This window comes from Loxodonta africana, chromosome 23, assembly GCF_030014295.1.
Source record: "Loxodonta africana isolate mLoxAfr1 chromosome 23, mLoxAfr1.hap2, whole genome shotgun sequence".
Taxonomy (NCBI): Eukaryota; Metazoa; Chordata; class Mammalia; order Proboscidea; family Elephantidae; genus Loxodonta; species Loxodonta africana.
The window spans coordinates 7,531,896-7,559,734 of NC_087364.1; positions in this window are offsets into that span (position 1 = coordinate 7,531,896).

The following is a 27,839-nucleotide window of genomic DNA, read 5'->3' on the forward strand; positions in this document are numbered from 1 at the left end:
ACTGCTATTAACACTTTGCACTTCTCTGGCTTGAGAACACAGGTCACATATCTTTGTCCCCAATACTTTCCACTTCCAACTGGTACCATCACAATAGAAAGAACACACATAGCAACATGGAAGTATGGAAGAGCCTGCTCTATTAACAAGATACACATGTGAGCACATGTATTTGCCTAGACAGAATCCACAGCATTTCTTATCTGGAAAACTAACATCAGGCTTTGGATCCTAGTCCTTTTGAAGTCTTCACCAACCAGAGTCCCTGGTTACCCAACCAAGCCTGTATGTAGGAATCTCTTCATGTCCTAGATCTCTTCCATCCTGTCATAAAAATACATCTGTGTTCTATCTTCTTCTCACAGAATGCTGCTTGTTGGTTCATGAGCTAATCTGATACACTCATCAGGTCTAAGGTATCAGTGGATCCTAACTTTCCTGATGTCTCTGGAGAAGGACTTCATGCACGGTAAGGTAGAGGGTCATCGAAAAAGAGGAAGACCCTCAATGAGATGGATTGACACAGTGGCTGCAACAATGGGCTCAACCACAGCAACAACCGTGAGGGTGGCGCCGGACGGGGCAGTGTTTCATTCTGTTGGATGCAGGGTGGCTATGAGTCAGAACCGACTGGATGGCACCTAACAACAATGACAACTTCCCATCTCATGTACCATATTTGCATTTTGATAGAAGCAGACAATAATTTTAACTATACCAATGGTGGTTTAATTTGGTAGAAATTTCAGGAATTAAGACAGAACCTCAGGAAAAAAACACAAACATGTATCTAAGATAAAGGAGGCTTTTGACATTTAATCAATCATATCACACAGGCATAGATCTAGGTTGATTTATGTTATTTGTTAACTGACTAAACACAGAAATCAATGCTCTGAATCTTATATACACACACATGAAATTCCAGATTTGTCTACGGTTGGATATCATGATGGAAAACCAGGTCATTACTTCTTTTCATACTAAAACTTTTACCACATCGACGTCACCTCTAGCCAGCCAATAAGAGCTTGATCTGAGTATATTTTATAATTCTTTTAGTTTCTCATCTAACAATGCAAGATCAATTTCGACAGATACTGTGAATTTAATGGGGAAAAGGAAGGGCTACTTATTAAAACTTGGCAGTCTTTGTCCTCATTTTTAAATCCTTCCTTGGATCACCCAAACATTTGTAAGCATCATTTAGGTAGGGGTAATTCAGCAAGAAGAGAAGATCCAATCCCTGATCTGAGGTGGTTTCCAAGCTAGCAAAGAAATTAAGCAGGAATATGAAAAAGGACCTCCAGGTCATGAAAAATATGTTCAGATGTATAAAATATAATTTTTGAGAAATAAATGATTTCAGTACTGGGGGAGTTAGAAAAGATCTCTGTAAAAATTACTTTCTTTTACAACGATTTTGCCCATTCCTTGCAGAAAACTTGGAAAATACTAAACGGCACTTGGAACAACATGTGAAACAAACAAAATCCCACAGTACAGTGATGTGATTCATTCATTCCACTCAGCAAATTTACTGAGTGCTTACATATGTGTGTGTACAGAAATTGGTGTGATATTGTATAGAATACTACCATGCATTTTTCACTTAGCGTTAAATTATGAACTTCCCCCACTACCATTACAACTTTTTCAGAAACACATGTCTCATATTTTTGTCCAAACTATCTGTTAGGTTCACCTAAATGGATAATGGGAAAGGACCAAGAGCAAGCCATGTAGAACGTTTGGAAAACACCAAGTAAAGTCATTCTTATTTAAGAAAGAAATACGTAAGAAACTCACATAAACAGTATTTTAAACTAGAAAGGAGGAGAACTCTAAAGAAGCCTATAAAGAAATACTAGGCCATCAGCAGGTTGGAACACCATCTGAGGATTCGGAAGAAGACAATGTCTCTGAAAATTATTAAACAGAGCCCAGAAGAAATGCTTTCAAGTTCTCGCAGTTCTTTATAGCAATGATATTGTTTACAGCTGGTGTTTCTGAACTTTTTTTAGCAAAAGAGTCTTATTTTTCACATAAGGGATTCCAACACAGAAAATTCGATAAAGGGAAAACTTAGAACTGGCTAACACAGGGTGGGCAGCCAAAAGCTTGGCTTTGGTGTCAGATCAGTAACCGTGTAGGTGAGCTCGGTCTTGCACGTTTATTATCCAGATTAGAGTTTATCCAGCCTCCCGACTCCTTCTGACCCTGAGCCGCAGACCGTCAACTTAGTGTCTGCAGCTCTTACCTAGGTAGGATGCATTTCCGGGACGTCCAAATTCAAAGTGCCAGCGATAAGATTGGAAACATCCTCCCAAGGGTCCCACACAATTTAAAAAACGAAAAGCAAGGGTGGGGAGTGGGATTGTAGAGGGTGGGATTTTATCTGCTGACAACCAACAAAGGGATTAGAATTTGCCTTTGCGTTTGTTCTCAGATGTCCCTGGATGTGAAAGAATTAATATACACCTTTGTTATATTATGTCCCAAGATTACACTAGGCTCTTTACCTATTTTACATACCTAATAATACATACAATTGATTTATTGTTATCCCCATTTCACTGATGGAAAAACTGAGGCTTAGTGAAGCTAAATGCTGAAGATCACTCCACTAGCGAGCACTGGAGAGGGTATTAGAACCTAGTGTTGCCTCATTTCCAGGCAGGAATTCTTCCTATTTTACCAAATGGGTCCTTTCAAAAGTCGTTTTAGGGAAGTTCTCCATTTTTTCCCCTTTGCATATTCTTATTTCCTTTGCAAATAATAATAAAAAAAAATTCACAATATAAAAGCTAAAGTTAAACAAAATAAACAAAAATGTATAGAAAATCTGGAAAGGAAATACAGTGTTAACTGTGTGCAGCCACTGGATAGAGGGACATGGGTGATTTATTTTTTATTCTTTTGTGTGTGTGTTTATAAAATATCTACTAAGCAATTAATAATAAAAAAAGAAGTTTATTTTTAAAAAGGAAATGTAGCTTAACTTTATTTCTCTCTACACAAATACACATAAATGTTGAAAAATTTCAATTCATTTATTTTTTTCTTTACGTTTTTTCAATTTCCCAGATCTTCTACAATGAATAAATATTATTTATGCAAAAGAGGCATATCATAAATACTATCTTTAAATGAACAAAAAGAACTCTGTCTTTGTTTCCTGCCATTTCCTACCCACGTTAGGTCAGAATTGAGCAGAGTTGAACTAGAAAATTTTCCTAGCTGGTATTTGAGGTATTTCTTTTCCCAGAAGTGGGATTAAACTGCATGAAATAATGACAAAGGTTATCAGTTTTAAGTATTTTCTGTATGCCAGGTGCTCTTCCACCACTTTAAGGGTATTACATCATTTAAGAATCCTACAATCCTATGAGGCAGATTTAAAAAAAAAAAAAAAAACACCCATTGCCATGGAGTCGATTCTGACTCATACCAACCCTGTAAGGACAGAGTAGAACTGCTCCCACAGGGTTTCCAAGGAGATGCTGGTGGATTTGAACTGCCGACCTTTTAATTACCAGCCAAGCTCTTAACCACTATGCCAACTGGGCTCCACGAGGCAGATACAACTGCGTATTTACATGTCGGAGATGAGGAAGCCAAGGTCTAGAAAGAGTAGATGTCTTTACTAAGGTTTTGTGGGCAGTAGAGGGTGGAGCTTATATTTGAACCCAGGCAATCTGACCCATAGGCCCTGCCCCTAATCACACAGACATATTTCCTTACGGAGGCAGTAAGAGTGGTATAACCCCTTGCCGTTGAGTAGATTCTGACTCATAGTGACCCCATGAGGTGAAGAGGGATATAGAGACGATGAATGCTTATAGGAGACCCAGAAGAGACTCATTCAAAAGTCATTACATATTCCTTCCTAGCAACATTGCATTTCAAGATTGTAAATTCATATGCCCTGGGGTCCACACAAACAATGAGGTTGTTTACAAAACCACAGCCCCTCTACTTACTAGAAGAAGGCTCTCGGTGCAAGTAACCACTGGCAGTTCCAATACAACTTGCATCAGTTTGCTTCCATGTATCATTCCTTTTCATGGTAGATGGCTCAATAAAGAACAAAAAGAAAAAAGAATCTCTCTCTCTCTCTCTCCTTCTCTCTCTCTGTATGTCATATATATATTATTTATTAAAGAACAGAAATGTGACTCAGGAGGAGTCGTTGGTTAAACCAGTAACGTCACTTCCTTCAGCAACTTGATAACGATTTAGTAAAGGAAAAAGGAACTATAGTCTTACAAAGATCTTTTCCATGGGAAAAAAGATTGAATACCAATGACCTATTCAACTGGAATGTGAGAACCTATTATTTTCTGATAAATCTTCCAAGGTGGGAAGAATTCATAGTCTTGAACACTATAAATGTACAGAAACTGAAATATTTGTGGTGACTCAAGCTATGGACAGAAGTAAACAACTTCCTTCATGCGCTTCTTTCCAGTAGGCAGTACCAGATTCTGGATTTTCCTGCAGCAAAGTGGGTGGTGCATTCATTCATTCACTCATTCACTCAGCAAATACACGCATGCCACATTCTATATGTCAGGTACTGCATAAAATACATTTGGGAAGAAATTAAAATTTTAGCCCTCAAGGACCTTACATTCTAGTAAGTGTGGTCAACAATAAACAAATACATGAAAGTAGAAGTTCATTTGGGGATAAATGCTATGAAAGAAAATGAAGTAGGCTAAGAAGATGGAGATGGCTGAGCCACTGCGGGGGGGTGGAACATTATTAAAAAGAGGATGGTTAGGGAAGATCTTCCCAAAGAGGTGAGTTTTGAGCAGGATATTTGAGGAAATGGGGCATACAAAGTTCTGGGAGAAGAGAGGTCCACAATGAGGGAGCTGCATGCTCAAATGCCCTGGAGAGGAACAAACCTGACGTGGTCAGAGAGGAGCAAGAAGGCAATTTTTGCTACAAGATCCCAAGTAGTTCTCAAATCAGAATAACTGTGCCCTCCAGTGTACATTTGGCAATATCTGGAGACATTTTTCACTGTCACAACTAGGGGTTCCGGAGGGTAGATGTAAGTTCTACTGGCATGTGCTGCAAAGCGTCCTACAGTGCACAGGATAGCCCCCTACACAGAAGGATTATCAATAGTGCTACGGTTAAGAAATCCTCTTTTAGGCTCTCTCCTCTCCTCTCCTGTCCTTCATGGACTGCTCTATCTTTGCTTGTGACTATAGAGCCCCTTGATTAAGGAAGGAGGCCTGGTGATGCAGTGGTTAAGAGCTCAAGCTGCTAACCAAAAGGTCAGCAATTTGAATCCACCGGCCGCTCCTCGGAAACCCTAGGGGGCAGTTCTACTCTGTCGTATGGGGTCACTACTAGTTGAAATCGACTCTACAGCAACGGGTTTGGTTTGGTTTTTATATACGCTCAAATAACTATGTCTGATATAAATGTATAAAACCTACTCTATGAGATTTTATATCCTACCTGAAAATTTGAATATTTGTGATAATTATAAAAAAAACAATACTAATGCTGATTATACACTACCAAAGCACCTATAAATTATACTTCCCACTAAAGCCCGTATAATTATTAAGAACATTAAAAAATCCCAAGACTCTCAGTGCCCAACCAAAACAAGACCTCCAAGTAATATGATAGATGACTGTAAATCAGACACTATTTCCCTGTGAAATAGTATTATGTATTTATGACTGCATCTGTCGCGTTTCACAGTTCAGTTCATTAACAACACAGTCCAGGAGGAGATGTGCAGTTATTGCCTAATGCACTGATTATCTGGGCCACTGCAGCAGATATACATATCCCACCATTCTGAAACCTTCAAAATCAGCCATCCATCTTACACGCTGATAAATGTCTCTTCGCATGACTGGGTCGATTTACATTGTCTCCACTCAGGGGGAGCAGAGAACACATGAGTATATGAGATAGCGCTGCTCCTTCGGAATGGGAAAAAGGAGTGAAGGATGGGTCTAGTAAATAGTGCCTTTCGCCCACCATTACAGGATATAGCTTGGTGAACGTGGAAAGGCATAAGACGCATCTGATACAAGGTTTAATGCCGACCGTGAATGGTTGGCAAATAATGGGTGCCCAGATTTTAACAGAGAGATTAATCTTTCTTCCTTTTGGAATACATAATTACTTTTTTTTTTTTTTTTTTTTGCTGTTGTTCGTTGTTTGGTTTTGGGTAGGGGGGTGTTGTTCTGTTTTGTTGGTTAGTTAGCTTTCTTTTGATTTTTAAGAGAAGAGATGCCTGGGGCTTGAACTAACATGGAAAAGGTGAGTGAAACGCTAATCTTCTGGCATCCGCCTTTGCTTACACAGGCTCTTCTGCATCGCTGGGAACCCCTGAGGAGGCTAAAGAGAAACCGCCATGTGGGCGTAGCTTCAAAGGGCTGGGGTGGACAGTGCCCTGCATTTCTTTTCCCATCAGTGTCTAAATTTGTCTCCATTGTTTCTTTTTTTCTCTCTCATACTAAAATGGGACCTGCGCCCAGTGAGAGACAACAATATCTGGACAGAAAATTCTGTACATCTATACTACAGGGTCATCGACATTGTCTAAGCTCCATGTGCCTCAGAGATTACACCCGGAGAAAACAAAAGAACTACGCAACAGAAATGGCCACAGCCAAGTAAACAAGAGAAACGTGATCTGTTCTAACAGACGTTTTCCTGCAGCAGTCCGAGGAGAAGACAAATAACTGTCTGCTCCCACCCCACCCCCATCATTAGCCTATTGCTTGGGAAAAGAGGATCCCGAGAGCTAGGTTTCCCTCAGGCTCAAACCACTCCTTGGGTGTAGGCTAAAGACTTTCAGAAGCTGCAGGAGCAGAAATTTAATAAACACGGTCTCATTGCACTAAAGGGGACCCCAGTGGCTTCCAAGTATTAGTGCAATTTACAGTAGCTGTTCTATTGTGACTGGGAGAAATCTGACTCCACACACAAGAGTACAATGTAGTCCCATATCTTTGATTTCAATGGGGCATTAGACTTACTAAAGAAATGTAACATAATTCAATGACCCACAGGATACATTTTTGCCGTTTAGTGTAACAAATAACATTTCATTCATTCATTCATTCAACAAACTTTTTTCTCTCTGCCAGGCTTTTAACTCCGAAATGGACTTAATTTCCAGTGTTGTATTTCTCAGCACCTTTGTAAAAATGAGCATTTATGACCTTGGGAATCCCATACCGAAAAAAGTGATACTCATAAAGTTAAAAAGAGTACACATTTATTTATTTCAGGAGCCCTGGTGGTGCAACAGTTTAGTGTTCAGCTGCTAAATGAAAGGTTGGTGGTTTGAACCCAACCAGCAGCTCTACAAGAGAAAAAAACCTGGCAATCTACTCCTATAAAGTTTACAGCCTGGAAAACCCTAGGAGGCAGTTCCGCTCTGTCAAAAGTGGTCACTAAGATTTGGAGTCGACTCAATGGCACCCAACAACAACAAACATTTATTTATTTCAGGTATTTATAGCAAAAAACTATGTTGCTGTTGGGTGCCATCGAGCTGCTTCCATCTCAGAGCTACCCTACATACAACAGAACAAAATGGTGCCTGGTCCTACGCCATCCTCACAATGATTACTGTGTTTGAGCCCATTGATGCAGCCATTGTATCAACCCAGCTCCTTGAGGTCTTCTTCTTTTTCGCCAACCCTCTATTTTACCAAACACGATGCCCTTCACCAAGGACTGGTCCCTCCTGATAACATGTCCAAAGTAAGTGAGACAAAATCTGGCCATCCTAACTTCTAAGGAGCATTCAGGCTGCACTTCTCCCAAGAGAGATTTGTTCATTCTTCTGGTAATTCATGGTATAGTCAATATTCTTTGCCAACACCATAATTCAAAGCCATCGATTCTTCCTCAGTCTTCCTTATTCATTGTCCAGCTTTAGAATGCCTATAAGACAATTGAAAACAACAGGGCTTGAGTCAGGGGCACCTTAGTTCTCAAAGTGACATCTTTGCTTTTGAACACTTTAAAGAGGTCTTTTGCAGTAGATTTGCCTAATGCAATACATGATTTGATTTCTTGACTGGCCACTTCCATAGACTTTGATTGTGGATCCAAGTAAAATTAAATCCTTGACAACTTCAACATTTTCTCTGCTTACCATGATGTTGTTTATCGGTCCAGTTGTGAGGATTTTTGTTTTCTTTATGCTCCACTAGAGAAAGATGTGGCAGTCTGCTTCTATAAAGATTACAACCTTGGAAACCCTATGGGGCAGTTCTACTCTGTTCTGTAGGGTCATTATGAGTTGGAATCAAGTTGACAACAATGGGGTTTTGTTTAACTATACTGTTTGTAAAAAAAAAAAAAAAAAAATCTTTGTTGATTACAATTTACAAAATACAAAAATCTACAGTCTTGTTTAAATGGTTCGAGTCTCTTCATACTTTTAAAACACTTTCAAGATACCAATATTAAATCATATCTGGAAATAAAAACAGAGATCACAGAACTGGGGTTGACTCAGACACATCAACTGAAACTCTCAATTTCTGGCCACAGCACAGCTGCCAGCTCGTGCAAAGCCCTTCTCCTTTGCATGCTGACGCCATCGTTCCTGAAAGGGAGATACGCACAGCAAGCTTCTCCTAGACAGCTGACTGAAAATTGGTAAGCTAAAGACAAGGAAGATGTTTATACTCTTGCCTACAATGAAATTCATAAAAAATCTTACTGTTGTGTTTGCTGCTATTCAACTCCTTTCCCTTAACTTATTGTGCAATATAATTCACAGACTCTAAAATGAGGTCGACATCCAACGTATGGAGAATTGAAGGACGGAATGACCGTGTGTGCAGAAGCTCGTGATCAGCGAGAGAACAAAAGCTACCAAGATGTGCTTTTTTACAATATTAGTCCAACTCCTTTCAAAGCCCCATAATCAAATTTTCCAATCTTAGTATTATTAACTACCTTTTCCGGATGCCACAGAAGTAGGATACTTTGCAATCACAGCCCTGGGCCATTTTGCATGCAATCATGTGTCTGCAATAATATGATTTCTCTTTGATTTTTAAAGAGGTATGTTGAGCCTGTCATCAGGTATTTGGAAAGCAATTTGCAGCTCCTTGACTGTTGGTCTGTCCTTGAGATCCAGAGAGGTGTGCAAGCAAGCACGAGTCAATGAGGCCTAAAGTCGAGCGGACAACATGCTTCACAAATACAACGAAGTACATATCAGAGTCATTTTACATGGGTGTTGAAAGTTAAGAGATAATATCAGGAAACCAATTTTACTTGGTATCCTGAAGTAAAAAAAAATGGATTAGGTGGAATTTGGATTTGGGGAAATTGTACATCAGTCCCTCAGGGAACTGATGGACTTATTTCTTTCCTCTGTATCAACTTCATCCCAGCACAGAGTAAAACACAGACTTGAAAGTAAGAGGAAAAGAACAAATGAAACCGAAAAAAAACTTGGGAGAGAATCTACATCAATATTTACCCGATCTCAGGGCAGAGGAAAAACTTTCTTAGCCTAAAACCAATGAAAGAAATGATAAAAGAAAGATAATAATAATCTATACTTATCCAATGCTAACAATCTACTGTTGTTAGGTGTGGTCTAGTTGGTTCCAACTCATAGTGACCCTATGTTCAAACCAACAAAACACTGCTGGGTCTTGCACCATCCTCACAATTGTTGATATGTTTGAGCTTATTGTTGCAGCCACAGTGATAATTCATCCCCTTGAGAGTCTTCCTTTTTTCAATGACCCTCTGTTTACCAAGCATGTTGTCCTTCTCCAGGAACTGGTCCCTCCTGATAACATGTCTAAAAGTACCTGAGACAAAGTCTCACCATTGTCTCTTCTAAAGGACATTCTGGCTGTACTTCTTCCAAGACAAATTTATTCGTTCTTCTGGGTGTTCATGGGATGTTCAATATTCTCCACCAATACAATCATTCAAATGCATCAATTCTTCAGTCTTCCTTATTCATCGCCCAACTCTCACATGCATATGAAGCCAGAACCCAGTGCCGTCGACATATGAGGCAATTGGAAGTACAATGGTTTGGGTCAGGCACACCTTAGTCCTAAAAGTGACATCTTTGCTTTTTAACACTTTAAAGAGGTCTTTTGCAAAATATTTCCCAATGCAATACATCATTTGATTTCTTGACTGTGGCTTCCAAGGGCATTGATTGTGGATTCATGTAAAATGAAATTCTTGATAATTTTAATCTTTTCTCTGCTTATCATGATTTTGCTTATTGATCCCATTATGAGAATATTTGTTTTCTTTATGTTGAGGTGTAGTCCATCCCGAAGGCTGTAGTTTTTTTATCTTCATCAGTAATTGCTTCAAGTCTTTTTTGCTTTCAGCAAGCAAGGTTGTATCATCTGCGTATATTGCAGGTTGTCACTGAGTCTTCCTCCAATCCCGATGCCCTGTTCTTCTTCATATAGTCCAACTTCTTGGATTACTTGCCCAGCACAGTCAAGTGCTCTGGAATTCCCATTCTTTAAAAGGTTATCCATAATTTGTTGTGATACACATAGTCGAATTTGAATGCCTTTGCATAGCCAATAAAACACAGGTAAACATCTTTCTGGTATTTTCGGCCTTCATCTAAGATTCAGCTGACAACAGCAATGATATCCGTCATTCCACATCCTCTTCTCTTCCTGGATTGAATTTCAGGAAGTTCCCTGTTGATTTACTGCTGCAACCATTTTTTAACTATCTTCAGCAAAATTTTACTTGCATGTGAGATTCATGATATTGTTCTATAATTTCTGCATTCTGTTGGATAACCTTTCTTTGAAATGGGCACAAATATGGCTCTTTTCCAGTCAGTTGGCCAGGTAGGTTTCAGCAGAGCTCCCAGACTAGGAAGAAACACCTTGTGATCTGCTTCTGAAAATCAGTCAGTGAAAACCGTACGGATCACAGTGTCCTAGCTGCAGAACTGGGCAGAATTTCATCCAGTCGGGCTTGGGTCACCATCAGTCAGAGCTGACTTAATGGCAGCAAACCTACATTTAAACTTCATAAAAAGTGTAAACGTCTGTAAATTAAAACTGAACAGGTATGTTCACAACAAGACAGCAGGTTAATATCTGGAGAGTCTAGATCGGGGGTCCTCAACTCCAGCTACAGATCAGAACCACCTGGGAAGCTTAAAAAATTCCAACACTATTGCCCCACCCCTACTGAGCACCCCAGGCCAATTAGAACAGAATAACTGGGGGAGGGGTTTGCATTAGTCTATATATAAACACACCCCAGGTGGTTCTAATGTACAGCCAACGTTCACAGAATGACTGAGATAGATCAGGGAAGTACACGCCAACATTTTATTTTTAACAAATAAATAATGGGCACTGATAAACCAATCACGGAAGGATTACAAATGGTTAATGACAAACACTAATTCATAAGGAGAAGCATACAATTTCACACAATGGGACAGCACTTAAAACCAAAAAAACCAAACCCACTGCTGTCAAGTTGATTCCAACCCATAGCAAACCCAGAGTGTTTCCAAGGCTGTAAATCTCTCAGAAGCAGACTGTCATATCTTTCTCCTATGGAGCCCCTGGTGGTTTTGAACTGCCAACCTTTCAGTTAGCTGTCAAGTGCTTTAACCACTGTGCCACCAGGGCTGGAATTGCACTTACCAAAAAAAAAACCAAACCCACTACCGTCAAGTCGATTCCAACTCAGCGACCCTATAGGACAGAGTAGAACTGCCCCATAGAGTTTCCAAGGAGCAGCTGGTGGATTCGAACTGCCGACCTTTTGGTTAGCAGCCATAGCACTTAACCACTACACCACCAGGGTCTCCACTTAGTACCTATCAATTTAGCAAAAGTTTTTTTTTTTTTTTAATTTGTTGATGATGATGTCCCGTACTAGCAAAGAAGCTACGAAACAGGCATGTTAGGTATATAATCCGGTACAGTCTTCCTAGAAGTATTTAATGTAGATGTACTGAAACACTAAAATTGATAAAACTTCTCAGATCTATCTTAAGGGAATAGAGGTGAGCAAAAACATTCAGCTACAAGGATGTCTGTAATAATATTATTTATAGTAGTAAAAGAGCAAAAACATTCAGGTACAACGGTGTCTGTAATAATATTATTTATAGTAGTAAAAGAAAGGAAACAACATTAATTATCATACATCATGAGAGTCAAAAAATAAATTATTGGTACATTCATACGGTGGAATACAGTACCATGAAGCCATTACAAAGCTCACATTCACAAACGGGATATACTCATGGTATAGTATTAAGTTAAAAAAAAGCTAACAAAATATGCACTATATAAGTTCCCAATTTTCTAAATATATGCTTAAAAGAGTGAAGGGAAACAAGCAAAACATTAATAATAGTTAACACTCAGTTTTTAATTTTTCTTATATCCCAAAGCCTGCAATGAGTATGAAAGAGATTGTTCAAACAAGGTGGTTGACTACTCATCTGGGAAGGCAAAGAAATCATTCAGGCGCTGATTAGATCATTCTGCTGAACAATTCTGAGGCCCTAACAAATTCTGAGATCCAAGAACGGTTACCTCAGCCATACATCTAAGGGTCTGACCTACAGAGCAGGTCCACTGAGGTGGTATTCACCATCCCGAGACCTTTGTGAAATATCTGTCTGTTGTGTTTTACTTTTGAATATTTGTACCTATTTACCGGGGTCATGTGAGTGCTAAAGATAAATAAACATGTGCAGATAGTTCCGAAGGTCTATAAGTAGAACCCATGCTATCAGATCACATTTCCCAACAATTTTTAAGTTATTTATGCAAGTTATAAATATTAACCAATTAGCCTATATGAGATAGCATTGCATCCTCCAACTGCTTATTAATCCCACTTGTATATGAAAATGTACGCATAGAAATGCTGAGATTTTGAGATGCTTCGAACATTTGTACACAGGTTGCCCCCTTTAAAAGACCTCCATGCTCATAGATCACGAACCTCACGACTTCTGCACGTTGAATGGTTGTTTGTCTTCCTTCCAAAATACTTGAAGTGCATGTTTTCCAGAAACATCCAATTGCAAATAAGAAAAAGAAGAAAAGAATTTTTTTTCTGAGTTTAAGAGATATGCACTGGATTTTGAATCATATGGAAACACGGTATGGATACATACACACATATACCTGATTTTTGCTGAAATTCATTATTTAAAAAAATCTTTCTTCCAAGAGCTACGGTTTCTTGCCTGAACCTGTTCAGCCAGCACTACTACCCAATCAACGTTAACTAGGAGGCACCAAACACATTTCAGTGGAAGGAGCCAGGTAAAATGACCTCCGAGGGAACAAAACTCTCCTGTCTTCAATGGGAAGTTACAGCAAAGGAGACCCAGGGCGAGAGTTAGACCACTTCCCTGTATTTTTTGGCGTTTCTTCCCACGTTAACAAGTGTCACAACAAGAGGCCGCTAACAGCCATCAAAATTAAGAGCCTAAAGGGTCGCATAGGTGATCTTGTCCATTTTTATTAACACATCTGTGGCTTGACTTTTTTTTCTCCCCTCAGAACCTGGAATCATTTGTACAGCCAACTGTGAAGACGTGGAAAAAAAAAAAAAAAAACCCATTGCTGTCAAGTCAATTCTGACTCATAGCAACCCCATAGGACAGAGTAGAACTGCCTCATAGAGTTTCGAAGGAGCACCTGGTGGGTTTGAACTGCTGACCTTTTGGTTAGCAACTGTAGCTCAAAAAAAAAAAAAAAAACCATATAGGAGGTCTTTAATTCACCTGACTGTACTGTGGCTCTCCTCTGCTCCCTTGCACTTCATTTTGTGTTCACAAAGCTGAAAGGATCAACCAGGCAGTGGGAAATGTCTTGGTGAGCAAGAAGTAAGAGGCCAGGGTGCCACCTCATTGCCATTTGTTTAAGAGAAGCAGAGCTGCCATTATCCCTTTTGGGTTGTGCTCTGCCTACTGTATAATAAATGAGCAAAAAGGAGGGCCAGTCAATCTCCAGTGGAAAGTACGGGCAGTGGGTTGGAGAGATGTTTTCATACAATGAGGCACGATCCCACATAATGCTGTCCAGCTGTGGAATGCTGAGAACTACGGCAGTCGAATAAGTTGACAAATAGCAGCCTAACAGGCTAGCTCTTTTGTTAAAGATGTTACGCACACGGCTTGTAAGTGGTTTCTGGAGTAACAAAAACCCAAACCAATCTTGCTACATTAGTTGATGAGCTGTGCCGTTCAAACGGGTTTGTGTGAACATGCGTCAGAAGGTTAAATCTCTACCTAACACAGTAACCTACCGTTTATTGAATTTTTCTATGTGCTCAGAAATTACGTATGCATTTGAAAAGATGCCAAAAAGACATAAAATCATATTCCTATGCTTTAGGAGCTCGCACCAACACTAAAAGGATAAGAATAAGGCTAAAGACAGTACCTACCTCTCAGGTATTTCTGCATCCACTATCACCTCATTTACTTCAGTCTCAAAGACAAAGAGTGTTTCTGGTTCCCCTGTTCAGGACCAACCCCCCCCCACACTCTACACAGCACCCAAATTAATCAGAGCTTGCTTTCCTGTTGGCCCCTCTGTTTCTTGATACTCATCCTCTCCCTGTTAGATCTTCACATGGGTTCAAGTTGTTCCCTGTAAAAGGAAAATCCTCTCTCAACCCTACATCCCCCTCTAGTTACCCACCCTCTCTTTCTCTTGACTCAAGCAGCTCAGAAGAATCGTCAACAGCTGCCGGCCTCACCTTTTTCATTCTGTCTGAAATCCTAAGCGATGTGTCTTCTGTCCTCACCAATCCACTAAATCTGTTTTCCAGATAGACATTTGAGTTTGCACCCAGCATTGTACTTAGCATATTAGATGTCTCATCTCCTTAGTTAGGACCCTCATTATCTCTAGCCTCAAGATCACAATAGGTGCTTAACTGGTCCGCTTGGTTTTCAGTTTTGCACTCCTGCCATTCATTTGCCAGGCTGTTGCCAGTTAGCTTTACCAAACGCCAATCCAACAATCAAAATCTTCCAGTGGTTTGCTATTACCCAAAAGGTAGAGTAATACATTGTTGGCGTACACTCATTTAGTAACTTGGCAGTGAGTGCTGCATTGCACCAGGTATTGTCTGGGAGCTGGAGCACAATAGTGTACACAGACATGATCCTGTCCCCAAGAAGCTTAGAGATCAGGTGAGGAGAAAAGCTGAAGTAAAGTGATGAATGGTACAATTTCAAGTTGTGATGAAGGTTATTAAGGACACAAGGTGCTAAGATGGAAATTAAAAGTATGGAGAGACATTTTAGATAAGGGGTAAGGAAACTTCTCTGTGAGAAGGTGGCATTAAAAGAAGACCTGAAGGATGAGTAGTAGAAATTCAGATAAAGACTAGGGGAACGCATGATCTAAGCACTTCTATGTCCCCAACTGGAACGGTACTTGCTATGATCAAGAAACAGCAAGAGAGGTAAGAGAGAAGGCTACTGAGGTAGTAGTTCTTGTTGTTGTTGTTAGGTACCATCAAGTTGATTCGGACTCATAACAGCCCTATGTACATTTGAAAGAAACACTGCTCAGTCCTGCATGTCCTCACAATCCTTGTTATGTTTGAGCCCATTGTGGCAACCACTGTGTCAATGCATCTCTTTGAGGGCCTTCCTCTTTTTCACGGATCCTCTAATTTACCAGGCAGGATGTCCTTCAAGGTCTGGTCCTCCTAATAACATGTCCAAAGTATATGAGACAAAGTCTCACCATCCTTACTTCTAAGGAGCACTCTGGCTGTACTTCGTCCGAGACAGATGTGTTCGTTCTTCTGGCAGTCCACGGAATATTCGATATTCTTCTCCAATACCATAATTCAGAGGCATCAATTCTTCATTGGTCTTCCTTATGCATTGCCCAGCTTTCATATCCATATGAGGAGACTGAAAACACCACGAATTGGGTTAGGTGCACCCTAGTCCTCAAAGTGACATCTTTGCTTTTGAATCCTTTAAAGAGGTCTTTTGCAGCAGATTTCTCCAATGCAATATGTTGGTTCATCTCTTGACTGCTGCTTCCATGGGCGTTGATTGTGAGTCCAAGTAAAATGAAATCCTTGACAACGTCAATCTTTTCTCTGTTTATCATGGTGTTACTTATCAGTCGAGTTGTGAGAATTTTTGTTTTCTTTATGTTGAGGTGTAATCTGTACTGAAGGCTGTGGTCTTTGATCTTCATCAGTAAATGCTTCAAGTCCTCTTCATTTTCAGCATCTTTGTATCTCAGGTTGTTAACGAGTTTTCCTCCAATCCTGATGATGCATTCTACTTTGTATAGTCCAGCTTCTTGGATTATCTGCTCAGCATACAGATTTAATAAGAATGGTAAAAGGATACAACCCTGACACACAACTTTCCTGATTTCAAACCACATAATATAGGGTCCCTATGAGTTGGAATCGACTTGATGGTAGTGGGTTTTTTGTTTTGTTTTGTTTAATATCCCCTTGTTCTGTTTGAACAATTGCCTCTTGGTCTACGTGCAGGTTCCACACGAGCACAATTAAGTGCTTTGGAATTCCCACTCTTCAAAATGTTACCTGTAATTTGTTATGATCCACACAGTCCAATGCCTTTGCATAGTCAAAAAAACACACGTAAACATCTTTCCGGTATTTTCTGCCTTCAACCAAGATTCACCTGACATCAGCAATGATATCCCTCATTCCACATCCTCTTCTGAATCCGGCTGGAATTTCTGGCAGTTCCCTGTTGATGTACTGCTACAACTATGTTTTAATTACTTTCAGCAAAATTTTACTTGCATGGGATATTAATGATAATTGTTTTAAAATTTCCACATTGCATTGGATCACTTTTCTTTGGCACAAATACTGATCTCTTCCAGTCAGTTGGCCAGGTAGCTGTCTTCCAAGGTTCTTGGCATAGACGAGTGAACACTTCCAACGTAGCATCCATTTGCTGAAACATCTCAACTGGTATTCTTTCAATTCCTGGAGCTTTGTTTTTTGCCAATGCCTTCAATGCAGCTTGGAATTCTTTCAGTACCATCGGTTCTTGATCATATGTTACCTCCTGACATGGCTGAATGACGGCCAATTCTTTTTGGTACAGTGACTGTGTATTTCCGTGTATTTCCTCTTCTTTTGATGCTACCATAGAATCATTTTGCCCATAGAATCTTTTCATATTGCAACTCATGATGAGCATGTTTTCCCTTTTGGTTTTCTAACTCCAGATCTTTGCACATTTCATTATAATACTTTGTCTTCTCTACCCAACCTTTGAAATCTTCTGTTCAACTCTTTTACATCACACTTCTTCCGTTCCCTTTAGCTCATCCACTTTCAAGAACAAGTTTCAGTGTCTCTTCTGATATTCGTTTTGGTCTTTTCTTTCTTTTTAATGACCTTTTGCTTTCTTCATGTATGATATTCTTGAGGTCATCCTGCAACTCATCTGTTCTTTTGTCATTAGTGTTCAATGCATCAAATCTACCGTATTTTTATGCAAATAATGCCTTCTACATTTATTTACATTTTTTTGCCAACTGCTTCAGCCCTCTGCAAGTTATATCCATAGGCAGCACTTACAGCCGATGTTGCTGTAAAAAAAAAAAAAAAAAAAAATTGAGCATGTTTATAAAAATACCTAGCAGAGAGAGGGAGTGACTGGCAAAGAAATGGAGAAAGCATGTGTTATTTGTATAAAAAATATGATATTCTTGAGACGGTCTTTAGATTCAGGTGGGATATACTCAAGGTTGTACTTTGGCTCTCGTGGACTTGTTTTAATTTTTTTCAGCTTCAACTTGAGCTTGCATATGAGCCATTGATGGTCTGTCCCACAGTTGTCCTGTGGCCTTGTTCTGATTGATATCGAGCTTCTCCATATTTTCTCTCCACAGATGTAGTTGATTTGATTCCTCTGTATTCTATCCAGTGAGGTCACATGTGTAGTCACCCCTTATGTTTTTGAAAAACAGGCATTTTCAGTGAATAGGTCATTGGTCTTACAAAATTCTACCATGTGATGTCTAATGTAGTTTCTATCACCAAGGCCATATTTTCCAACTACCGACCCTTCTTTGTTTCCAGCTTTCGTGTTCCAATTGCCGGTAATTATCAATGCATCTTGATTGCATATTTGAGCAATTTTAGACTGCAGTAGTTGCTAAAAATCTTCAATTTCTTCATCTTTGGCATTAGCGGTTAGTGCATAAATTTGAATAGTCGTATTACCTGGTCTTCCTTGTAGACGTATGTCTTATCACTGACAGCGCTGTACTTCAAGATACCTCTTGAAATGTTCTTTTTGACAATGAATGCAGCACCATTCCTTTCCAATCTGTCATTCCCAGCATAGTAGACAATATGACTGTCTGATTCAAAATGGCCAATACCAGTCCACTGCAGCTCACTAATGCCTAGGCTATTGATGCTTATGCATTCCATTTCATTTTTGACAACTTCTAATTTTCTTAGACTCATATTTCATACATTCCACATTCTAATTATTAATGGGTGTTTGCAGCTGTTTTTTCTCATTTTGAGTCATGCCACATAAGTGAATGAAGGTCTTAAAAGCTTTACTCCATCCGTGTCATTAAGGTCGACTCTACTTTGAGGAGGTGGCTCTTTCCCCGTCGTATTTTGAGTGCTTATCTGAGAGGCTTATCTTACAGCACTATATCAGACAATGTTCCTCAGCTATCCATAAGGTTTTCACTGGCCAGTTTTTTTAGACGTAGATTGCCAGGTCCTTCTTCCTAGTCTCTCTTAGTCTGGAAGCTCCACTGAAACCTGTCCACCACGAGTGATCCTGCTGGTATCTGAAATCCTGGTGGCATAGCTTTCAGCATCACAGCAACACACAAGCCCCCAAAGTATGACAGACTGACAGACACGTGGTCGTAGGCAGGGATTGAATCATGACAGTCTCATAAGTCAGATAAAGGAATCTGGATATATTACAAATACAACAGAAAGCCTTTAAGGCTTATAAGCAGGAAAGAGATACAATCTAATTTTTGTTTTTAAAAGAGTGTTCTGGCTACATAATGACAAATGGTATGTAGAGAGGACAGGGACCTAGCTAAATTATTGTAACGGTCATTACAGTCCAGACAAATGACAACTGCCTGAAATATGGAGGTGGCAGGAAGACAGAAGGGAACAGATCTGGAGGTGGGGCTACAGGGATTGCTGAACAAATGGAAGGGACCGGAAGGAGAAGAGAGGCCCAAAGTTTCTTGCTGAAGCAACATAGTGAGTAGGAACGCCATTACTGAGAAAGAAAAGGCTGAGAAGGACAGGTTTGGGGAAAAATTAAGAGTTCAGCCTCAGATATATTACCTTTGGGCTGTCCAGTGTCTGGATATATTACAGATATTTAGAAATATGAGTCAGAGAAGAGACCTGGCTGAGTATATAAGTCATCTATGTACGAATTGGAAACCCTGGTGGTGTAGTGGTTAAGTGCTATAGCTGCTAACCAAAGGGTTGGCAGTTTACATCTGCCAGGCGCTCCTCCGAAACTCTACGGGGCAGTTCTACTCTGGTCTATAGGGTCACTATGAGTCGGAATTGACTCGACGGCATTGGGTGGGTGGATGTATGAATTGTACTTTATGTTCACGAAAAAGGATGAAATCATATAGCAAAAGGGTGGCAAGGGAGGAAACAACAGCACAGGACAAAGAAACTCCAAATATTTGAGGTGCCATAGAGGAAGGGAAGCCTGAAAAAGACACAAAGAGAAGATGCCAAAGAGGGAGAGTGTGGTATTAGAGAATCCACATGAAGATAAAGTTTCAAGAAAGAGGGATAATCAAATATGTCAGTAAGGTAAGGGTTGAGAGGATTAACCATTCAAGATGGAAAGAGACTCGGTGACTAAAAGACGTCAGGAAACATATAACTAAATAAGAAGGGCAATGCATAGATAATTCAGAAAAGTAGAGCTACGGCTAGTAAGTGTACATGTGAAACAGGTTCTCACGAGTAATCAAAGAAGATTCAAGAAAAGCATTTCCACCTATAACTCAGTGAGTCCGTTTTCAAATTTATAATAACAAAATGTCGGCCAAAATGTAGGGAGATGGGTGTTTTACACACTGTTCTTGACATTATCAATCGATTTACCCCTTTAAAAGGAAAATAATTTGCCAAATCTATATTAAGAACTTTGACTCAATAATCGCACTTACGAGAATCAGCCTAAGAAACTAACCTGAAATACTTATACCCACTAAGTGGTTCATTCCAGCATCATTTACAATACTAAAAAATGAGAAAAAAAAATTAAATATCACCAAAGAGTGAAATTATCAAGTAAATTATATACCAGGCAAACTAGTAGTACTATAAAGTGTTTTTGATGTAATGGGCTGTAACTGATGCATAAAAACATATTTATGCTCTGACTACACCGTATATATAAATGGATCAGTGCTTAAGGAAACGAGACGAGAAAGAATTGCACCCAAATAATTAGGAGATTTATCAGAGATGCAGAATTAAGGATGTTTGTTCTCCCTATTTTCTATAGCAGCTGTCATATGGTTTTTATCACTTTTATAAGAAAAAAGATTTTATTAAATATTTTTCTCTATATTATTCCTTTTGGCCTCATGGATAACAGTTCTGTCATGAGTATCACTTTGAATAAGAAGAGAAGGTTTTAATATTCATGATCTTTGTATGGCCATTGTGGGTATTATTTTTAAATGCATGCAAGACTCTATGCTGACTCATATTGCCTTTGAGGTCCAAACTCCTTGGTTTATCCCATTTATAATAGTACCTTTTGGAGTTGCTGTAAATGTATGGGAGCTGAACATGCTTGCCTAGCAGCTGACAATCTCTTGAAAGATTTGTAGTTCTGTTTTTGTCCACTTCTATTTTGTCTACTCACCAGTCTTCAGTGCAGCTGGCCGCGCTCCCTGAAACCCCCACCTCTCTAAAAACCAGGACCCCAGACTCCTCGGAACACGACAGTCCTCACTAAGCAAATATTATAAGAGCACAGGGGCCAAGAGGATGTCAGACCCTACCTGAAACCAAACTCTAAGAACAAAGATTCAGGTATCAGACAAGTGGCTTCAGGTGACAGATGGAATTTTTTTTTTTTTTCCTCCAGTTTTAATGAATGATATGGGCTGGGAAAACAGGGAGGGGCCTTTTTTTTTGGTCTCAAATAGAAAAGAATACACCACAAATTGTGTTGAACTTTATCTGAGAGACATTCCATCCAAACATTGTTAAAAAATACTATTTCAGAAAAATAAATATTTAAGGATGAATGAAAGTAAAAGAAAGTTAAAAGACCTTTAAATAATGACTAAAAAATGTCCAAATCAATCTTCCATTTTAACCGTGGAGAAAAAAGTTCTAATAATTTCAAATAAATTTATCCGTACTTATCTCGATGGAAATGAGGCACAGAGAGAACTCTAGAAGCAGTGCTTTCTATTTCATACGTTGAATATTCAGGCCAGGGGAGAGAAACTGAGGCATACAAGAAGAGGGTGAGGCACAGTTTGAGGAACTCGGAGACAGTAGGAAGGAGATAATTCTATTCTTTCAAGTCTGATCTTTAAATAAAATAACAGGCTGCTTCTACATTGTCAGTAAGATGCAACACATTATTGAAAATCATTAGGTACAACTCTTTTCTAAGCACAAAACACTGTAATGCAATTTGAAAAGTATAATTTCTCCACGATGAAGACTGACTGGCTCAGTGAATAGAGCAGCTACAAAAAAAAAAAAAAAAAAACCTGATTGAAGCTAAAAATGACATAAATCACACAGAACTGAAATTTGCAAATTCATTGTATGAAGTAATTAATCAAAGCACGGCTGAATTTTAGGAGTTGTGCCTTTGATCCGACAAGTACAAAAAATATACACAGTGTAGCTAGTGGCTATCAGGCTGCAACATTAGAACTTAAAATGCTAGTCACAAGTTTAATTCTTTTTCCCGTTGACAGTCCCAAATTAAATTAAATGGACCACATCGAGACAAATCTCGGATGCATGTAGTGCTTAAGAATATATCGTTCCTGATACAAGAATAGCTTGAAACCCATGACTAAGCTTGTTCCTTAGGTTTCCATTAAATGGTGAAGGGGTGGAGCAAGGGCTAAGGTGGGCAATGAAATTAAGTGAACAGTTAATACTAACTCACTAACTCACATGGATTGACTGGGGGAGGCGGGAGTTGAGCTTGTTGTGTGTTTTCTTTATGCACGTCGGTGGGAAGATTTTAAGAGAACAGCCAGCCAGTGGGGAAGTGGGAAAGACAAATGCCCTGTGGTCATGCAGTGGATTAGGTAAATTCCTTTCTGAGTGCAGATAAATAGTTTTATATTTAGCGACAACAATTGACTATATTACAAATTAATGAGGGATCGGAAGCTAGATTGGAGAGTGTCTGCCCACACGTTTGCCATCCCCCTAAAAAAAAAGAAAATAGGCTACTCAAAACGTTAAGCAAAGATATGTCTGAGGACATCGAGCTGTAAAGTTCTAGACGTGGTGCCCTGGCCAGACCCACCCCAAGGAGTCCTTTTGAGGATTTCCCGTCAGGCTCCACAGCCCTGTCTTGAGCTCCTAGTCAGCATTCTCAGAATCCATCATGTAGAGAGTTCTCATGTCACCCAACCTTCTTGTTTTTAAGTTTCAGTTTCCTAGTATTTTTCCCCAGACTCATTGTATCTCATTAGAATGGCTCTGAAAAGAGCAGTTACCCATCACAATGATAAACAGGAAAAGCGCTGCCTTTTCAGAACCACAGGCTACTACCCTGTGGTATTTAGGCTTGCGAAGCAGAGATAAGAAAATGAATAAATACAGTAACGTACTTGTGACAATTTGACCATATAGCACCAAGTCCGTGAACAAGGTTCAACCAACATTTTAAACGTGTTGAACTTAAGGTACAATGTTCTTCCTGCTAATGGCACGTTTTCATAAGAAAACCGTGGAAGGAACCGTAAGGCAATCGTGCTGTTTACACATCAGAATTGAATGACACATCAAGAACTCGACAGTTCTTATCATTAGCTCCCTCTCCAATACACCACAGAGGCTGCTTCAAAACTTTTCAACTCTCCTCGAACCTCTGCACCATCCTCTCAACAGATAACATCTTCTGCTACTTCACTGAGAAATGGGTACAATGGGAAAGGGACACTCTCAACTTCTCACCACTAAACCAGCCAACTTAGGTGCAATGGCACCCATCCTTTGCTCTTTTGTCTGGTCTCTTTGTAAGACGGGTCTCTCTTCCTAGGGTCCCTCATCCTCCTAGCCTCCAGGCTCCCAGACTCCATCCCTTTTCATTAATTACTAAGCAATTATAAAATCTACTCTCCCTCCAACACAACCCTGTTAGCACTTATGGCACCTTTGTGCATCTTTGTGAAAAGATAAATCATAAGAAGGCGTCACTTCCTCTGGTCCAGGGCAGCGGTACCGAAGGCTGGATCTTCCTCCCCACGTGCCCTCCTCACCAGGCATCTCAATGTGATTCACAACTGTGGTCCTGCCTCTCCCCTGGCCCCACTATCATCAGCATCACTACCTGCCTTTTTGAAACTCCGATTTCTAATAAGTCCACTCCAGGCCAGTTACTTTTGAAAATATAAGTCATTCACCGCCCTGACAGGGAACACAACAGAGAACCCCTGAGGGAGCAGGAGAGCAGTGAGATGCAGATCCCAAATTCTCGTAAAAAGACCAGACTTAATGGTCTGACTGAGACTAAAAGTACCCTGGCGGTCATGGCCCCCAGACCTTCTGTTGGCCCAGGACAGGAACCATTCCCAAAGCCAACTCTTCAGACAGGTATTGGAATGGACAACGGGATAGAGAGGGATGCTGGTAAGGAGTGAGCTTCTTGGATCAGGTAGACACTTGAAACTATGTTGGCTTCTCCTGCCTGGAGGGAAGATGAGAGGGTAGAGGGGGTTAGAAGCTGGTGGAATGGACACGAAAAGAGAGAGTGGAGGGAGGGAGCAGGCTGCCTCATTAGGGGGAGAGCAATTGGGAGTATGCAGCAAGGTGTATATAAGTTTTTGTGTGAGAGACTGACTTGATTTGTAAACTTTCACTTAAAGCACAATAAAAATTTAAATATATATATATATGTCATTCATACTAGGGGGGAGAGAGAAAGAAAGGCAGGGAAACCTAATATCAAAATATTCTTCCCTAGAAAATGCCTTTCAGTCACTGCCAAATTTTATGAAAGTATTATCCTACATCTTTCTCACATTCCATTTAGTCCTCTGTCCACTGGAAGGGCTAAGGTGCGCCTGACCTAACATGGTGCTTTCAATGGCCTTGTATGCATGTGAAAGCTGGACAATGAATAAGGAAGATCAAAGAAGAACTGATGCCTTTGAATTATGTTGTTGGCAAAGAATATTGAATATACCATGGACTGCCAGAAGAATGAACAAATCTGTCTTGGAAGAAGTACAGCCAGGAGGCTCCTTAGAATGGAGGATGGTGAGACTTTGTCTCACATATTTTGGACATGTTATCAGGAAGTACCAGTCCTGGAGAAGGACATCATGCTTGGTAAAGTAGAGGGTCAGCAAAAAAGAAGAAAGCCCTTAATGAGATGGACTGACACAGTGGCTGCAACAATGGGCTCAAGCATAGCAATGATTGTGAAGATGGCACAGGACCGAGCACTGTTTCGTCCTATTGTACTTGGGATGGCTGTGAGTCAGAGCAGACGCCATGGCACCTGACAACCACCACCACCACTGCAATCTGCTTTTCACCTAGCTTTCTCTGTTGAATTTATTTTGACAAAAATCACGGTTCTAACCTTTGGCACTACTGATGTTGCTGGTGACTTCCTCTTCTCAAGGTTTTCATGACATCCCCGTATTTCTAGTTTTCTTGCTGTCTCTCTGATTGCTCCTTCTCAGTGTCATTTGTAGCAACTCTTCTTCTGCCAACCGTTAAATGTTGAAACATTTCAAGTTTCTGTTCTAAAGCCTTTTCTTTTCATTCCACACACTCTCACGGGTTGGTCTCAAAGAACTGCAATAACTCTATCTCCACCAATGACTTTGTAAACTAAATCACCAAAACAAGGAGTTCCCAAACTTCGAACCGGTACAGCCAACTGCCCAAAGAACAGCTTCCCTTGAATATTCCAATTCAACAAGTCTCAATATGAAACTTGTATCTCAGTGAATGAAATAACAAGGCCAGCACCTTGATTCTTTGCTATTCATTTCCCTCTCTTCCCCAACCAATCAACCACTTACCTGTTCTCTTTCCTAATTGGCTCTCAAGTCTATCCACTATTCTGATTACCCCCATTATCTCTCTCTCTGGAATTATAAATGTCCTAACTGATTGATTAGCCCTGGTGGTGTAGTGGTTAAGAGGTACAGCTGCTAACAGAAAGGTCAGCAGTTTGAATCCACCAGCCACTCCTTGGAAACCCTATGGGGCAGTTCTACTCTGTCCTATAGGGTCACTGTGAGTCAGAATCAACTCAATGGCAACAGGGCTTTTTTTTTTTTTAACTGATTTCCCAACCTGTCTTCCCTGCTATCTTTCATTTCATTTCCCAGGATTATCCCTCAACTTCTCCTAGTTATTCAGGTATGTACTCTAAAACTCTTTAAAGTGACTTACAAGGCCCTGTATAATCTGACTCCTGTTTTTGCTGTCCTTATATCTCACCATTACCCTCTACATTAACTTCTTTTGGTTTCTAGAGCACATCTTGCTTCATACCATCCCACATAATGTTTCATCTGCCTAGGACATCAGCTTTCTGATTCCCCAAACACTGCGCTGGTCTGACCTACTCATGTTTCTCAGTTCAACACGGTCATCGTTTCCCCCAGAAAGCTTTTACTGACACCCCCAGTGTGACAGTTAATTTTATGTGTCAACTTGGCTAGCCTGTGATTCCGTTATTTGGCCAAACACTAGACTAGTTGCTGTTCCATAATGTAGCTCAATGTAGTATAATGTAATCACCTCCAATAATATAATCAACCAAGCAGTTGAAAGGGGAGTTTCCTAAGGGTGTGGTCTGCCTCCAGACTATAAATAGATTGTGTGGGGGAAGTAGCTGTCTCTTCATTCTGCACTCTTCCCAACACCTAATCTACAGATCTTAGGATATAAGCCTGCAGGTCTCTAGTTTTGGAAACCTTGGTGGTGTAGTGGTTAAGTGCTATGGCTGCTAACCAAGAGGTCGGCAGTTCGAATCTGCCAGGCACTCCTTGGAAACTCTATCGGGCGGTTCTACTCTTTCCTATAGGGTCGCTATGAGTCGGAATCGGCTCAACGGCAGTGGGTTTAGTGGGTTTGGTCTCTAGTTTGCCTCCTGACTGGGATTTTGGACTTGCCAGTCCCCACAGTTGCATGAGTCAATCCCTTGAAGTTAATCAATCTTTCTCTTTCTACACACACACACACCTCACTGGTTCTATTTCTCTAGAGAACTTTGACTAAGATACCCAGCATCACATCACCTCCAAGTCTAGGTTAAGTGCCTGTATAAAATAGAAATTTATTGGTTCACATAAATTATAAATTCAAGGAAGATTCTAGGTTCAGTTGTGCCAGACCTGGGGCTCTGTTTTTCCCCATCGTTCACTCATGCTTCTTCCCTCTGGCATGAATTCCATTTCTGTGGGAGCTTTCTTCAGGAGGCAGAATGTATAATGCTAAGCCTCCAATCTCACAGCTCACTGTCCCATGAAATTCATAACAATGAGAGGAGGATGGAATATAGGGAGAACAAGGAACCAAATAAGAACATTATTGTAGTAGTCCAGGCAAGGGTCATTTAAGCCTAATAAATGCTAATAAAAAGTATTATACACAAGTCCCAGATCATCCTTGAAACCATTCCTTGTCATTCCAGCCTAAAAGGATCTTACCTTCTCCCAGTCATCAGAAACTTACTGAGTACATACCATGGGCCAGGTGCCACACTTGGGACTGGGAATACAACTGTAGATAAGATACAATTTGTCTTCACAGAATCTAGTGGTGGCTACAGGCAGGTAAGCAGGTACAAGACAAAGTGTGGGTTGTTACAATGGAAGAAGCATCAGGTGATGTAGAGATTTCTGAGAAGAGCAGGATCTCCAGCTTTGTGGGCAGAGAGAAGGTTGGAAAGGCAAGGAAGAACCATAGCAAAAGGGCCATTTAAGCCCTTTGTAGAGGAGCCAGTTAAGAGTTCTAAGAGTGGAAGACAAGGTCGGTTGGTAGTCTGAGATCAAGAAACAGGTAATAGTAGCCTGGTTCTAGGTAAGGGCAGTCAGGAGAGAAATAGAAATGAGTGGAACAACGATGAATGTGCCTAGAATGGTAAATGGAGAGGATTTTTTAAATTATTGATTAGATATGGATAAAGAAGGAGAGAAAAAGTCAAGAATTTTTCTTGAGCTTTGTGAGTTAGTCTTAAATTCACTGAGATCAGGAACAGGGCATAAAGAGCAGGTTCCCTGTAATCCTTAGACTTGTGTTGTTATTAGGTGCCATCAAGATGTTTCCAACTTGGAGCTACCTTATGTGCAACAGAACAAAACACCGCCCAGTCCTTCACCATTCTCACAAACACTGCTGTGCTGAACCCATTGTTGCAGCCATTGTTATCGATCCATCTCCTTGAAGATCTTTCTCTTTTTCGCTGGCCCTCTACTTTACCAAGCATGATGTCCTTCTTCAAGGTCTGGTGCCTCCAGATAACATGTTTAAAGTAAGTGAGACAGCCTCGCCATCGTTGCTTCCAAGGAGCACTCAGGCTGTACTTCTTCCAAGACTTC